Genomic DNA, 6,935 nt, shown 5'->3' on the forward strand with positions numbered 1-6,935 from the left:
TTATTAGCCTATGTGTATTACAAATTGAAAGGGAGAATTGTATGTAAGAAAAAGATATTGACTGTGGGGCTCCTGCCAAACACTTCTAAGTGGAAGAAATTTGACATGCTTTTGTGGTGCCTATGTTTCTTTCAATTTCTGCAACTCCTAGAATAAGCTCTCTTTCTCTTTTTCCACCTGATAAGATAACATTTTTAGTTAAGTTCATGTGCAGGGAGGTATGGGGCAAATTCTAATAATGGGGAAGCAATATGATAAATTATGGGAGTAGTTTTTGTGTATATAGCAGCATATTTACAAGCTGAGCACAAATCAAATAATTCTTCATGATTTTGGAATCACGCAATGTTTGAAACCTTGGAAAGTGTTGTTTGTTAATAAATTAATATGAACAATTCGTTTTTTATAAAGACGCTTTTAGATTTCCTTCTATGACTTTGTGATTGATGTTTAATTTTGTTCTGCTAAATACCAGAGGGATTCCCACAGATTTGGATATTAAAATCAAACATGTACGAAGGAATCCACCACTATTAATGTTGTTATAATGAATACCAAGGAAAACTAGTAATAATTTACTGGTTATAAAAACTTGCCAAAATTCCTGAAAGTTAATTTCTGGTATTTGAATCATGCAGCTTTGAGTCTTTTATGAATCAAAGATTTGTTGGATTTTCTCCTGTTTTCCCTGTTGGATCTTGTCTTTACTATCAATAATGTTGCTTTTGTAGCACCACAGAGAATGCACAGCACTTTAAATCCTATGTGTCCAGTCAATGCAAGTAGCTGGCAGCCCAGACACTTACGAAGGCACATGAGAATGGCTCTTTAAGTGGTCAGTTAAAATATGTCATGTGCAGGATAAGAAATGCTTTGCAAATCATCCATCCAAGAGACATGGAGGTGGATGTTTATTTAGATCCTGTTACAGTTAGTAATCACTTGTTCATTAGTACACCACTAAGGTCATTGTCACTATTGATCTATGCCTCACTTACCTGAAAAACGCAAAGTTTTTCTTGAAGGAATTAGTGTTTGTGGGCTAGCAGAGCAAGAGATCTTATCTAGAAACCCCTAGTGATTTCCCCTTAAGGCGGTGAGAATCTCTTGCTCTCTTGATAACCAAATACCATGCCATGAATTTGCATTTTTGGTTCACAGCCCATTGCTGATTTCCTTTTCCTTGTTTTATTGAGTACACAAAGTATCACCCTTCTAAGACCTGAGTAATGTAATTTGGTTTTGCTTACAGTATCTGTGGCTAAATGACTCAGGACAAAGTGTAGTTGGGGTGTACTTTGCAGAGTACGAGGGCTGGAGACAGACTGGATATCTGTAACTCATTACACAACTTCGAACAAGTCACTTAAATGGGGGGCATATCATTTACTCTGCCTTTAAAGTTGGAACACTGATAAGGATCCACCATAGTCACTGTGTGAAAAATGTTATAGGAATATAAACTCTGTATAATAATATTTTGTGCAGGCCAGTTGTAAAAAGCAATGGAGGATTGCTTCTCCACCCGCCCCCCCTGCCCCGCCCCGTCAATAACAAGTGTAATTTGTAAGGAAAAGTTCACACAATTTACATGGAACTTCTCAAAACTGTGTTGTGGCTCCTTTATATTCTGTTCTCCAGTGACAAATCCACCTCATCACAAACCATAATAGCATAATACATATAGGAAAGTGAAAACAGATTAAATTTGTAGGAAGCTTTTCATTAATGCATGATTTTCATGATCCTTATATAGAACAAGTCTCTAAGGAATGGCAGTAACAAGTAGACATATCATTTGACTTTTTGACACAAATACTTTTGGGTTTTTTTGTGTCTGCTTATAGTGAATGGTAAATGTTCTGCTATTTCATCACATTTGAACTAAAGACTAGACAGAGCAAAGATGCTATTTTTATATGAAATAAAATTTATTTATGTCTTTTCACAATTTCTGAACACAAATCTCTGTGACAGAGGTAAATGGCTTCACCACAAAATTCAAGTCACTGGCATTATTTTTGGTTTGTCCTCTTTCATCTCACCCTCCCTTATCATGGTGTTTTCCTAACACTTCTTTCCCTCTTAAACAGAAAAATGTGTTAAAGCGTGGGCAGACCGAACTTTAGATCTAAGTTTGAAGTACAGTGATGCAAAATTCCCCCCATTCAATTAGAAAAAAAAATGCTTTCACATTAGAAATATTAAACCATCTGTGCATTACACGTCTCTTTGAATGAGCATAAACTATTGTGACAAGGTTTTTGTGGTATGCAGCCTTAATGTACAGTTTTACAGGTATCTTGTAATGTGCATGTTTTTATGCTAATATATGTAACATTGGCTGTGTTTTTCCTGTCATGGGATACTTACATACTTTAGAGTTAACTGAACAGTGTTTTAAAACTGCCCGGTTTATCCCGCTCCAGAACCTTCTAACATTTTCTTGGTTTCCGATTGATTCTTGCTTATATTTTTAAATAAGATGTTGTCCTTTAATTGCATTTATTTGCTGACCATGAACAAAAGAGCCTAAAGGAGGGAAGACAGAGGAAGAAATTCTTAGTATATACTTTACATAAAAATTATGACTTTAAGGATGCAGGGACCAACATTGCTAAAGGCACTAGGATATGGTCTATCTCACTTCAAGGCTGAGATAACCTCGAGCTAAAAGCTAACCGGGAATGGAAGTGTAGCTAGCAGGACTCTGTAAAAGTAGTTCCTGGAAAATCACTGATGAGTAAGTGCTGCAAAATGTTACTCTTGTCTCTGCTGCCCCTTTTCACATAGCTTCAGCTAACAGAGCTGTCAGTGTACCTCTGGTGATCATGAAATCACTTAATGAAATGAAGTGTAACCAGCCCTTTACTAAACTAGTGGTTAATTAAGTGTGACCATCAAGTGATGGGAGCCACAGCAGTATACAAGGGGATGCTTGTTCATTCCTGAAAGGCCTATTAAAGTAAGAGGAAATATGTGATCAGCACAGTTGTCTGAATGTCTAACACGGTACGGCGTGGGAATGCCAGCATCAGAGTTCAAACGCATGAGGAGTTACTGCTGCTTACTTGAGGTACTGAACAAACCAGAATAACTTACACTATGTGATTGTAATCAATGCCTAGCACACTTCTGAGGGGCCAAAGCAATGAAATGGTTGACTAACTTGCAGCATCTCATTAAACTGGCAAATCTTGCTTGTTCGAGATCATAGATTGTGTGCAAAGACTCAATGTTCTGCCACTGAGGCCGCTCCTTACTCCATGCCAGCAGAGAAACTGCGAGGAATTACCAGTTTCTGCATATTTTATTTTCAAGGAGTTGCAGAAAAGAATATATATTTTTATGCAGTTTATATTTGTGAAGAGCTCTGTAGATGTGAAGTCCCATGGTTTCTGCTGTGATGTTGCTATAATCGCCTCTTGTATATGGTGGAGCTGAGATGTGGATATGAAGTAGCCTACTGAGGATTGGAAAGTGAGTCTGTGGCCAATCTAAAAGGAGGACTTCAGACTCCTGACTTCTTTTCCTCACAATATTAATCTCTTACTTGTAAAGCAGACACGAAAGGGAAGCACTAAGGGAAGGCATGGCAAGTTGTGTGACTCACGTGTCCTCTCACATTTTGTCAGCTTCAATACGCAGGAGAGAAGTGGTTCTAGTTGTGTGATAGGGCTGTTGCTGGTTTACAGAGGAAAGCCACCCATGCAACAGGAAGGGGTGTGAAGACTGCACCTGTACAGGAGGCACTGTAGTCCCTTGTAAGTGCTCTCAGTAAGAATGGAGCCTGAAAGCCTCCCTGAGACACACCAGGTACAGCTGGTCAGCACAGCAAAGGATGGGACCACGGCTGAGTCACTGCATTGCAAATGTAGAAGGTATGGGTTTCTGTGAAAGAATGAGATAGAAAACAATAAATACACAAGACTTGATAAGTCTTTTATGTGTGTATATGAATAGACATGAACACGTGTGTGTGTGTGCGCGCATATACAGGTAAGGAATCTAATAGTTTTGTAACTATCATTTGTAATTTAGAAGACAGGCTAAGCACTGAATGAGGATATACATTGCCTTTTAGGAAAAAAAAAGGGGGAAACAAACTATTTGTATCTTGAGCTTCATTACCCCACGATCATACAGACTATTATCTGTAGAAACCTCTTAATCCTCAGGGGATAAGCAATAGGATAGGGATTAGTGTTGATGCAAGTTATGGGTTAAGAGCAGGGCAGAGAGGTAGAACAGACAGAAGGGATTTAAAATGGGTCGGTGAATCAAGTGCCCAAGATAGCAGTGTCTTGCAAGACATACAAATAAGAAGGAGTAATATTTATCTGAAATGCCAACAACAGTATAAAACATAAACTTTATTCACAAAAATGCCATGACATTTCTTTAATTAGCCTGGCTGTGTTGGATCTCCGACAGAGATCTTTCATGCACCTTGTCTTTAAGGTGAAGAACATCTATAAAACATCAGCTCTTTGAACCTAGAAAGTTGAGTTCCACAGGATCACAGAAGAATTTATGTTGGAAGGGTCCTCTGGAGATCATCTAGTCCAATCCCTTGCTCAGAGGAGGTCTAACTAGATCAGGTAGCTCAGGACCAAGCTCCTGACACCTCCAAAGATGGAGAGCCCACATTCTCTATTACAGTATTTGACCGCCTTCACGGTCAAATGTTTTTCTTACATTTAATTAGAATTTCCTGTGCTCCAACTTGTGTCCATTGCCTATCACTGTGCACCTACAAGAACAGTTTGGCTCTGTCTTCTCCGTACCCTGAGGTCTGGTAATTTCAGCAGTTAGGTCTCCTCTGAGCCTCCTCTTCTCCAAGCTGCATGGACTCATCTCTCTAATCCTCTCTCATATGCCTGTGCTCCAGTCCCTTGACCAGTCTGGTGACCCACTGCTGAACTTGCTCCAGTATGTCAATATTTTTCCTGTCCTGTGGAGCCTTCCCATCGCCCTCAAACCAACTTGTGCAGGTGCCATGCTAATTTTCTCTGTATCATTCAAATTTGAGTATGTATGCTGCTGAAGAGAATATGATTTCATTAGAAAATAAGCTAGAACAATGAATTTTTAAAAAAGCAGAAACTTGGAGACAATGGAAATGAAAGGTTTTTAGCCCATTTCGGCTTTCTCCCCTATTATGCCCTGTGCCCTTGTGTTCTGGTCTTTTTGCTCAGCCCATAATTTTCAGTGGCTTCCTGCACTGTAAGGAAGTCTCTGCAACCCCCTCCCAGCATCCTGGGAGAAGTATTTACATCAGCTCGGGCCCTTAGTTGTGTATCTGCTCTCTGCCTCTCTGAGAGCTTCCCTGCCTCTGCTTGTGCTGCAGGCTCCTCCTCTTCTTGCATTTCTCCACTCTGTCTGACCTGCCCTGCACTCCAGAAACTTTTTCCCCGAAAAGTTGCTCAATTGCTCTTGGAAAAGCACAAGTTCCTCCTTCCAGAAGATGCCCCCTGAGTGAGTGCAGCCACATTGTTCTCTTCTGTCTCTTGAAAGGCACATAATGCCTGTTAGCAAAAAGTAAGTCCAAACGAAGAAATTAACATTATCCACTCAACATGTTAACAGAAAATTCCACAACATTGTTTTGAAAAAGTATTCCTTAGGGTCTGGCCATGATTTTGGAAATTACTCAGGGTGGTTTTATAACAGTCAAAAAACGTAAGGTGCTGTGTGTGAGGCTTTGGGGTTTGGACATCTTTTTCCATAACTCTTTATATTTGTCAGCGAGAACATACAGCTCTTTTGACAGTAGGACTTGGGTGGGCTGATGGTTGCTGGATGCTGTAATAGGAGGTTGGCAGGACACAGAATGATAAACTCGCTTGTCAGCCTCTCTGGCTTTCTCAGGAGGACAGGCTGAGCTTTGTACCTCTGCATCTTGTAGTTCTCAGTAATTTCTCTGGTATGGGTTACTTGATTCTGTATTTGTTTGCTGTTGTTGTTTTTATGTCTGCCCAAACTGGAACTCTTCTCAGCCACAGATGATTATTTTGTATCTATTATTCCCTGCTTCGTTATGTTGCTTCCCCCAGCCAGAAAGAATTCTCCTTAAATTGTTTGCATGTTGGAGGCAACAGAGATGGAAGACCAAAGAAAATAAACAAGAGATCCACAGTAAATGTTCAAAATGGGGTCCTTCCAGTGTGTGGGATGGAAAATAAGGCTGGAAGCACCACAAGTGAGATCTCCGAGGGGGGTGACCTCAGCAAGGAGAGCCAGAAGAAATGCTTAGAGAGCACCTCAAGAGGAAGCAGACCTACGGCAGCATCTGCATACAGTAAGGCACCTTCCCTCAAAAGCAAGCTCCTGGCAGAGGTGGAGGCCAGGTCAAAGGGCTCTGTAGGGCCCTTTTGGCCTCTGCATCTGCATTTTCTTCTTGTGAGACCAAATTATTGCGTAGGGTTGGTGCTCGCTGAGGTTTCCCATGACATGGAGTTGGGATATTGTTAAGATAGGTGCATGGACCAGGCACCTGAAACTATGTTTGGACACTGCAAGCCAGATGCCTTAATGCCCCACCAGTTCGTAGTTAGTTTGTGGACACATTTCTCTTTGACATTGTAAATATTTGCTGTTTCTCTCTCATGCAGCATCTTTTTTTTTTTTTTTCTATTAGTCGTGTATTTGTGGCAAGGCAGTTGTATTAACAGCATTTTTCCACAATTAATTTCACTGTGTTATTTTCTCTCCATATTTCTGCTTTAATTTCTTTTCTTTCCTTTATAGTGTGTGGAGCGTTACTTCTTCATCCTTGCTACTGATTGCCTCTTCCTCATCACTTTGCATGGGAATGCTTTTGTTTGCAGAAATTCAGGAAATTCTGCTTGATGTACTTCAGAGCCAGAATCACTTTTGATCTCTCCTTGTTTTTCCTTGTTACGAGGTAATTTTCCAGGATTGTGCCAGGCTTT

At 40.2% G+C, this 6,935-nt stretch overlaps 1 pseudogene; it reads right to left on the reverse strand.

The window, feature by feature from the left end:
- Window positions 1-4,985: 4,985 nt before the first annotated feature.
- On the reverse strand, window positions 4,986-5,054 carry LOC147601766 (U6 spliceosomal RNA; annotated as a pseudogene).
- Window positions 5,055-6,935: the final 1,881 nt, after the last annotated feature.

Source organism: Chlamydotis macqueenii, chromosome 2 (genome assembly GCF_036417535.1).
Source record: "Chlamydotis macqueenii isolate bChlMac1 chromosome 2, bChlMac1.mat, whole genome shotgun sequence".
NCBI lineage: Eukaryota > Metazoa > Chordata > Aves > Otidiformes > Otididae > Chlamydotis > Chlamydotis macqueenii.